Here is a 9,937-nt window from a genome sequence, read left to right as displayed (position 1 = left end):
CACCTTCTTCTCCTTAGCTGGTGTTCAAGCCAATGTCACCTTCTTCACCTTAGCTGGTGTAACAGCCAATCTCACCTTCTTCACCTTAGCTGGTGTTCAAGCCAATCTCACCTTCTTCACCTTAGCTGGTGTAACAGACAATCTCACCTTCTTCTCCTTAGCTGGTGTACCAGCCAATCTCACCTTCTTCACCTTAGCTGGTGTTCAAGCCAATCTCACCTTCTTCACCTTAGCTGGTGTAACAGACAATCTCACCTTCTTCTCCTTAGCTGGTGTAACAGCCAAGCTCACCTTCTTCACCTTAGCTGTGTGTGTGTGTGTGTGTGTGTGTGTGTGTGTGTGTGTGTGTGTGTGTGTGTGTGTGTGTGTGTGTGTGTGTGTGTGTGTGTGTGTGTCTATATAGTAAATGCTATATATATATATATATATATATATATATATATATATATATATATATATATATATATATATATATATATATATATATATATATTTATGGTTATATATTGATCATTATATATTATATTTATATAAATGAAGGTAGTGTGTATATATATATACAAATATAATGTGTAAAACTAGCAGTGTGAATGTTAAAACAATAAATGTTGTAGAATAAGAGTTTACTGAAAATAATATAAGTAATTAAGTGAATAATTTAACAAATGTAGTGAATATGTCTGTTTGTAAATGAAACCTAGGCTATACAATTATTGTAATATGTAAATAAACATATATTTTTATGATTTATCTTTCCTGGTTGTTATTTCTCAGTATCTCTAAACAGAAAATGTGCCAATCAATAAAGTTTTCTTTGGTTGATGCACCATCTGTAGATTGCGTGATTTGATTGGACAACGAGCATTTAAAGAAAGACACGCAACTACAGAGGACAAACATTTTATGATTCATTATTTTTTGAAGTATTGACCTTGGGAGAATACATAGCCTTTTTAGTGTTTTTCAAAATTGTTATTACACGACAAGTTCAAGCCAATTTTGTCTGCATTTTCAAATGATATATACTTATGTCTTATGCCTTAATTGTAGCAGCGTAACTGTGTTGTGAGATCTTAACTAGAACAATAAGAAACTATTACTGGATATAGTCAATGGGATAGTTGTTGTCATGGTAGACTTTTAAAACTAATTATGTGGCTGGCCACCCCTTTACAACTCGGAAGGCATGGTTTTGCAGATAAATGCGTAAAAGTGAACTACACTCTTAAAAGAAAAGCTTCCTGTAGGATCCTTTAGGATAATATAAGGTTAAAATATATGTAACCTTAAGATGAATTTCCAAGCCTATACTCTGCCATCAGCTCGTTGTTGAACCGATGTAGACTTCAGGGGTTCTTTGAAGAAGCCTTTTCAAAAGAGGGGTTCGGTTTGGAACCAGCAGCGCCCTCGTCAGTAAAGGCCGCTCGAGCGCAGAATTCAAATTGAGACCGTTGGTCAAAAGACAACTGGAAGCGGGAAGCGCGCGGATGGTTGGAGAGACGCGACCAATAAGAGATGACTTGCATCGGATTGACGTGAAAGGTGAGTGAACCTTAGCTATTCGCTAGCTAAGATAATAATTCATCAAACTACTATCAAATAACTTAAAAACAATACATCATGTAATGTACTCTTGGTTTTTCATCAGCTAGCCAAGCTACATAGCCTGTAATGTTAGCTGGTAATTGTTGTATAAATGTTGGTACGTTTTAGCTAACGTTAGCTACAGTAGATAGCTAGTTAAAGTTACTGTAACGTTAGCTAACTTTAGCTAGCTAGACTCAATATTGAGAAATTGTAGTCATTTAAACCCATGATATACTTTCTCACCATCTCCTTCCATTCTCCTCCCTTTAGTACCTGGCTTATCCTGCCCCTGTCCAGTTAACTGGTGGAGAGTTTGGGAGCTGTGAGCTCTGATTGAGAAATGTATCAACCACCACGAACAGGTAAGACACACACACACACACACACACACACACACACACACACACACACACACACACACACACACACACACACACACACACACACACACACACACACACACACACACACACACACACACACACACACACACACAGATGACCCAATGTAGATTATGTTCGATTTGACAAAAAGAAGAATACATAAAGCAGATCAGATTAGTTAGATGCATTTGATATTGAATACTCATGTTGTTTATGTTGTGTTTGTGTCTAATTGATGTCTTTCAGGTTGGTGTATTGGGGCGGATTGTTCTGTCCTCTGTATTTCAGACCAAAGCAAGACAATGTTTAAAGCTCACTATGGATCTACTAACAGGTTAGCCTCTATAAAGTATTTGGATGTATTTGAAGTGTGATTATAGTGTGTTCTGTGTTACTCCTTTGTCAATCCAATACTAACTGAATAGTGAATGAATGTATTTACAGTGAATCAATCAATCAATACAGTTTGATTATAGTGTGTTTTATGTCATTCCTTAATCTTTTCCAACACTAACTGAATGGTGAATGAATGTATTTGCAGTCAATCAATCAATCAATCAATACAGTGTTTGAACAAAATTCAACTCCAGTTGAAGAACTGGGACAAGCTATAAATCTCATTGTGGGGTAGGCCACATGTTATGAAGATGGTTAAAGCTCCTAAACTGAATTACATCATCAGCATGTTTCCACTGTCCATACCTGCCTACACCTTTAACACCATAGACAAAATGATTCATTTGGACTATTAAAAGGGCCAGGATGAACCAAGCTAGATTACAGGTAAAGACTTAGAAGGGAGGATTAAAGCTCCCTAACATGTAATTATAGCAAGAAGCCTTTATAACTGCCCAAATAGACTCTCTTTATTGAGAACTCTAATAGGCCAATTTGGGTTGACATGGAAGAAGAACTTAATGCCCCATTTGGAGCATCATATTATCTGAGTCAACACTTAAATGTGGGACTGCAGAATCCCTTATTATAAGAGACAGACATCCTCACCTTTCCTGACAAGCTCTGCTTCGTTATGGAACAACCATAAATACAAATTAGGAGGAAAGGTGGTTGTCTGGAAAGAGTGGAATAGGTTTTGTTTTAGCCTCAACACTAATACATTTCACTTTTGCGCTATGTGTCAACTTGAATTTGAGTGTGGCTGTGGAAGACTGGTCCCTTGATGATGTCTGCAAGTGGCTGAGTACCAATGATCTCCATGATTTCATCCCATCATTCCAAGGTTCACAATCTTTCTGAAGAATGCCAACTCTCTTCAATTGTCCACTTTGCAACGAGCATTCTTTCTCTGTGTCCAAACTACTCACACATTGGCCTCTATCACCAGCATGAACCACATTTTCTAATTACCTGTGGACTTAATGGGTGTGGGAAAACAAATAGATGTTTCAGCGTATATCGGTCTCACATCTACCAAAACCACAGAGCTTTTAAGCCCCAACTTAGATGAGAATTGCCCTCATGATGAATTTGAGACTGGGACTGATCCCATTGAAGATGACATGAGCGATGTAGAAGGTCTGCCAGAGGCTGAATATGTTCAAGCCACAGAGATCAACACTGAGCAGCTAATTGAAGGTCTCAAAAACGATCTGTCTTTTTATTTTGAAAATCTGGAAAGAACACTGCATCCCAGCTACGGTACAGAATAGCATTGTTGAGGACCTCAGATGCATTTTGGATGCATTTATGACACACTACAGTGATCCCCTCAGGTTTCATCTTACAAATAAGCAAATAAACGTGGTTGAACATGACGATCTCAGGGACTTGCTTAACAACTCTGCAGTATTTGAGGAATGCATTAGATGCATAAGCTCTGAGTGGATGCTGGAGCATTACCGTGTGAAAGAATTGGGCATGGTCCGGCCAATTGAAGTACCACTGAGCAACAAAGAAGTTTATAAAACAAGGTGATTTCAATACAGCTACATGGTCCCCAGGGTATATTAATATAAAGAGACATGAGACAAAACAATGGACCTGTAGAATGGAATAAGTTATAAGACCTCTATGATTCATTTCATTTGTCAGTTCTACCAGCTAATGTGAGATGTTCAGATGACATAACATTTGAGGACACATACTGTAATTTAGCTGGCCATCTTTTCCCCTCCCTTTCTGGCTGTCCTCCCCCTTCCCTTCTAAGTTCAAGGTGGTTTATTTGTCATATACATGGAGTTAACAGTGCAATGAAATGCTGACTAGCAGGTTAACCTCTTGACAACAACAATAGAACAAGTCAGTAGCTAAGTTAATATAAAGAGTAATACAATAGTAATAAACCCTGCATTCATAACTATCCTTAACATACCTGGGGTGTTTCTGGGATAGAGGGTTGATATAAAAGTCAATATAATCAGCAATACAGGAAGATTCTGAGACACAATCACTTACTATTGGTCAGCCGTAGGGAACCGCCAACGTCTCAGGAGATATGTATTTTAGGCAGTAAGTAAAACTGCCTAGGCCTTGGAGAATCTGCCCCAAAAAGATAGACCATCTGTTTATCTGTAATGTACTTATCCTCATATAGTTTACTCACTATCTCCTGGATTAATCTTTGTGTTTTCCGGTTGTGTTGAGTGGGACAATGGAACATAGTGTTTACCATTATCCTATTGGCTATTGGCTTCAAGAAGATATTCACTTTATCCATTACAACAATCTGAGCCCCCTTATCTGCTGGTTTAATCACTATATTCTGATTGCTGTTCAATGTTTCTAGAGCTTGATTTTTAGAAAAATGTGTAAGGTTAAGCTGATATACAGGTCGGGTTCTGAATTGTGAAAAGGAAGCCACATCCCTACGTATAACAGTCTGTATAGTTTCTGACACTGACTCCAACTGAGGTTCCCAATGTGAGGGGTTTGGAAATAGTATACGAGGAAAATCTGTTTCATAATCAAAATGATCTAATAACTTCAATCTTCTATGATAGAAGTGTAGATCCATCCGTAGCTCCCCTCAGTCCACCTGTTTAGGAGTTGGTATGAAAGTCAGTCCTCTTTCTAGAACCTCACTCTCGGCTTGGTTGAGCCCAATGGGACATTGCTGGTCAAGACCTCAAATCGGTTGTGAAGTAGTATGGACATATTGATGGAACAAGGTCACTAAACTGGTGGTTAGACAGGGTAGATCCAAGAGCAGGCCTCTGCTGTCATCTAGAGGGCGTTTCTCTGTACTGCTTGACACATGGAGACTCAATGGAGGCACAGTGCAAAGTGCTCAAAGTAAGGCCCAAACAATTGTTTGTCATGCTGGGATCTATAGTTCTGGTGAAAAATGTCCTTTAAGTATCTCCACAATATCCCCATACGTCTTATTACCTGTTCTGTCTGGCTGTAGCAGGCTGCCTAGTAAATTAAATGTATTTGGCCCCATTACACTAAAACATGTAGGCAATGTTGTCCTCATCCAACAATGTTGTCCTCATCCATGAACAAAATATTCAAACCGTTCTGTATATGAGCTCCACTGTTCAATACTTTTATCAAATTGTCCAATGTTTCCAACAATTCCAATAATTGTTCATTTCTCAATAAGCTCCTGATTGTCACTCACTTCAATATTGTCCTCAACCACAGCAATATTTTCCTCAGTCACATGATCTTCATTCACTTCACTCACTGACGTTTCCTCCTAAGTTCGCTCATTTAGCAGATTTTATTAAAAGGTTTGTCTTCACAGTTGAATAAATGTCCTTTCCTTTAATCACTGTATATTCCTCCTTTTTAATCACGTTGTTTTCCCACTCCAATGTCCGTCTCGAGTCCTTTTCTGCCGTCCATGACGATGTTAACTCCAGTGGTGGAAAAAGTACCCAATTGTCATATTTGATTAAAGTAAAGATACCTTAACAGAAAATGACTCAACTAAAAGTGAAAGTCACCCAGTAAAATACTACTTGAGTAAAAGTCTAAAAGTATTTGGTTTTAAATATACTTAAGTATCAAAAGTAAATGTAATTGCTAAAAATGTACTAAAGTATCAAAAGCAAAAGTACAAGTATAAATCATTTCAAATTCCTTACATAAAGCAAACCAGACGATTTTCTTGTTTTTAAAATGTACGTTCAGCCAGAGGCAAACTCCAACACTCAGACAATTTACAAACAAAGCATTTGTGTTTACTGAGTCTGCCAGATCAGAGGCAGTAGGGATGTTCTCTTGATAAGTGTGTGAATTGGACCATATTCTGTCCTGCTAAGCATTCATTACATTTACATTTACATTTTAGTCATTTAGCAGACGCTCTTATCCAGAGCGACTTACAGGAGCAATTAGGGTTAAGTGCCTTGCTCAAGGGCACATTAACGTCATTTAGCAGACGCTCTTAGCCAGAGCGACTCACAAATTGGTGCGTTCACCCTATAGCCAGTGGGATAACCACTTTACAATTTGGGGGAATGTATGGAGTAAAAGTACATTATTTTCTTTAGGAATGTAGTGAAGTAAAAGTAAAAGTAGTCAAAAATATAAATAGTAAAGTCAAGTACAGATACCCCCAAAAAAACTACTTAAGTAGTACTTTAAAGTATTTTTACTTAAGTACTTTACACCACTGGTTAACTCTCTTTCTTAGCTAGCTCGACTATGCACTTGCCTCTGCTAGCAATACACTGTGCTAACATTAGCCTATTCTGTACCACAGAAAATAACAGTTTTAAACAGTTGTAAAAACCCACTTCTTCCAGACAGAATAGTTCCTGTAGATTCAGACGTACTCATCACCAATCTTTTGTTATGTCTCGTTGGTTTCATAACCACGTCTGTATAACAATTAAATAATGATGAGACAGGAGACAGGAATCAGTTCAAACATTTATCTGGAACGTGATCATCGCAACACATACAAACCCCCATGATGCTCTGCAGCACAACCCCAATATACAACAAATACATACATAAGTAAATGGACACTAAATAAAACTAATAGAGGAATTTAAATGTTCAGTTGTAGAAAGTAGGGCCATGGGATAGGGTCAGAAAGGTCAGTATGTTTGATAACTGGTTACAGAGGTGACATAACAAGCATAAGGTCCATTATAACACAGTGAAGTAGAGGTGGGAGCTAAAAGCAGACATGGACAGTGAGACGGTGTGAGGAGGTCAGGGGTGAAACACTAGATCAGGACAGGTAGAAATGGCAGGGCTGGAAATAGACACAGAGACACATTCTGATCATGGCTCAGACCTGACCTGAGACACCCAAACAGAAGATGCCATAGCAAAGTCCTGTCCAGTAGGCTATATGGGATTTCCTTTCATCAAAATACAACACATGGAAATGTGTCCAGTGTGTGAGTGTCCAGAGTGTGTGTGTGTGTGTCCAGTGTGTGTGTGTGTGTGTGTCCAGTGTGTGTGTGTGTGTGTGTGTGTGTGTGTCCAGTGTGTGTCCACTGTGTGTGTGTGTCCAGTGTGTGTGTGTGTGTTCAGTGTGTGTGTGTTCAGTGTGTGTGTGTGTGTCTAGTGTGTGTAAGTGTGTTCAGTGTGTGTGTGTGTGTGTTCAGTGTGTGTGTGTGTGTGTGTCCAGTGTGTGTGTGTGTGTGTGTGTGTGTCCAGTGTGTGTGTGTGTGTGTGTGTGTCTAGTGTGTGTATGTGTGTTCAGTGTGTGTGTGTGTGTGTGTGTTCAGTGTGTGTGTGTGTGTGTGTGTGTGTGTTTGTCCAGTGTGTGTGTGTGTGTGTGTGTGTGTGTGTGTGTGTGTGTGTGTGTGTGTGTGTGCTTTGTGTGTGTCCACTGTGTGTGTCCAGTGTGTTTGTGTCCAGTGTGTGTGTTCAGTGTGTGTGTGTGTGTCCAGTGTGTGTGTGTGTGTTCAGTGTGTGTGTGTCCAGTGTGTGTGTGCAGTGTGTGTGTCTAGTGTGTGTGTGTGTGTGTGTGTGTGTGTGTGTGTGTGTGTCCAGTATGTGTGTTTGTCCAGTGTGTGTGCCTGTGTGTGTGTTTGTCCAGTGTGTGTGTGTGTGTGTGTGTGTGTCTTTGTGTGTGTCCACTGTGTGTGTCCAGTGTGTTTGTGTCCAGTGTGTGTGTTCAGTGTGTGTGTGTGTCCAGTGTGTGTGTGTTTGTGTTCAGTGTGTGTGTGTCCAGTGTGTGTGCAGTGTGTGTGTCTAGTGTGTGTGTGTGTGTGTGTGTGTGTGTGTGTGTGTTCAGTGTGTTTGTGTGTGTGTCCAGTGTGTGTGTGGGTGTTTAGTGTGTGTGTGTGTCTAGTGTGTGTGTGTCTAGTGTGTGTGTGTGTGTGTTTGTGTGTGTCCAGTGTGTTTGTGTGTGTTTGTGTGTTTGTGTGTCCGGTGTGTGTGTGTGTGTGTTTGTCCTGCGTGTGTGTGTGTGTCCAGTGTGTGTGTGTTTGTCCAGTGTATGTTTTTGTGTGTGTGTCCAGTGTGTGTGTGTGTGTGTGTATGTGTGTTTGTGTGTGTGTCCAGTGTGTGTGTGTCTAGTGTGTGTGTGTGTGTGTGTGTGTACAGTGTGTGTGTGTGTGTCCAGTGTGTGTGTGTCCAGTGTGTGTTTGTCCAGTGTGTGTGTGTGTGTCCGGTGTGTGTGTGTGTGTGTGTCCAGTGTGTGTGTGTACAGTGTGTGTGTGTGTGTGTTTGTCCAGTGTGTGTATTTGTCCAGTGTGTGTGTGTGTGTGTGTGTTTGTGTGTGTCCAGTGTGTGTGTGTGTGTGTGTGTTTGTGTGTGTCCACTGTGTGTGTGTGTCCAGTGTGTTTGTGTCCAGTGTGTGTGTTCAGTGTGTGTGTGTGTTCAGTGTGTGTTCAGTGTGTGTCCAGTGTGTGTGTGTGTGTGTGTGTGTGTGTGTGTGTGTGTGTGTGTGTGTGTGTGTGTGTGTCAGTGTTACCATGGTTATTATTTACAGGGACACTGAGGAGTCAACACCATGAACCCTAAACCCTGGATAGAGGGGCTCAGTGAATGTGGAGTGGAATGTGTTCAGGTGGGTCAGTGTGTCAGAGGAGACTCTGTAGAAGGACAGAGTGCCGGCTGGCCAGTCCAGATACACTCCTACTCTGTGGGAGCTGGAGGAGGGGACGTCTATGGTAGTGGACTTATTATTGTGCCTGGCAGAGTAACGGTTGTCAGAGCAGAACAGACTCCAGGACTTGTCATTGTATCCAAGACAACAGTCATTAGTCCCTCCTCTCCTGCTGATTCCTTTATATGTCACTCCTATAACAGCCCCTCCCCCACTCCACTCTACCTCCCAGTAACAGCGCCCAGTCAGACCCTCTCTACACAGCACCTGTGGCCAGAACTCAAATCTCTCTGGGTGATCAGGATCCGGCTGCTCCTCTCTCCTCCATGTCACCTTTCTGTTCTTCTCAGACAGAGAGAGGAATCTGTTTACTGTGTTTAGGTCCAGTGTGAGATCACAGACATCTGATGGATGAAACCAGACACAATATTAGAAATCATTCATCATTCACATTAGAATGTTAACTCACTTTTCACTAATTCATTTAATGTAGATGTTTCTAGGTATCAAAAGGAGAAGTTAAGGTAACTTGAGACTTGTTGAATGATCATATGTTATACTGTATGGTAATACAAAACACACTTATTCCCATTAATTACACACACACACACACACACACACATCCTGAACAAACACAAACACACACACACACACTGGACACACATACACATCCTGAACACACACACACACACACACACACACACACACACACACACTGGACACACACACACATCCTTAAAACACAGACACACACATTGTCAAAGCAACTCTTTGTAAACTTTGGTGTCCCTGATTTGTGCTTCTGTAGAACTACAGCTGATATTTAATATGACCAAGTAAGTAATGATGGTGGTCTTTGACTTTGACTTCACTTGAATTAAGACTTATTCTTAGTCATATTCTTCACAGCAGTCAACACTCACATTTTCTAAGTCCAGGTTTCATTGTGTTCTCTCCACCATGTTCCACACTGTAGCGGTAAGCA

General features: G+C 40.5%; 1 long non-coding RNA gene across 1 annotated transcript in view; it reads left to right on the top strand.

Annotated features, from left to right (window-relative positions):
- Positions 1 to 1,458: 1,458 nt before the first annotated feature.
- LOC123484418 overlaps positions 1,459 to 9,937 on the top strand; it is a 73,275-nt gene continuing 64,796 nt past the window's right edge. The window contains exons 1-2 of the long non-coding RNA XR_006658520.1: positions 1,459 to 1,542; positions 1,858 to 1,949. This is a non-coding gene — a long non-coding RNA (uncharacterized LOC123484418). The remainder of the gene's footprint in view (positions 1,543 to 1,857; positions 1,950 to 9,937) is intronic.

Source organism: Coregonus clupeaformis, unplaced genomic scaffold (assembly GCF_020615455.1).
Source record: "Coregonus clupeaformis isolate EN_2021a unplaced genomic scaffold, ASM2061545v1 scaf0308, whole genome shotgun sequence".
Lineage (NCBI taxonomy): Eukaryota > Metazoa > Chordata > Actinopteri > Salmoniformes > Salmonidae > Coregonus > Coregonus clupeaformis.
This window is presented reverse-complemented; position numbering and strand designations above follow the sequence as displayed.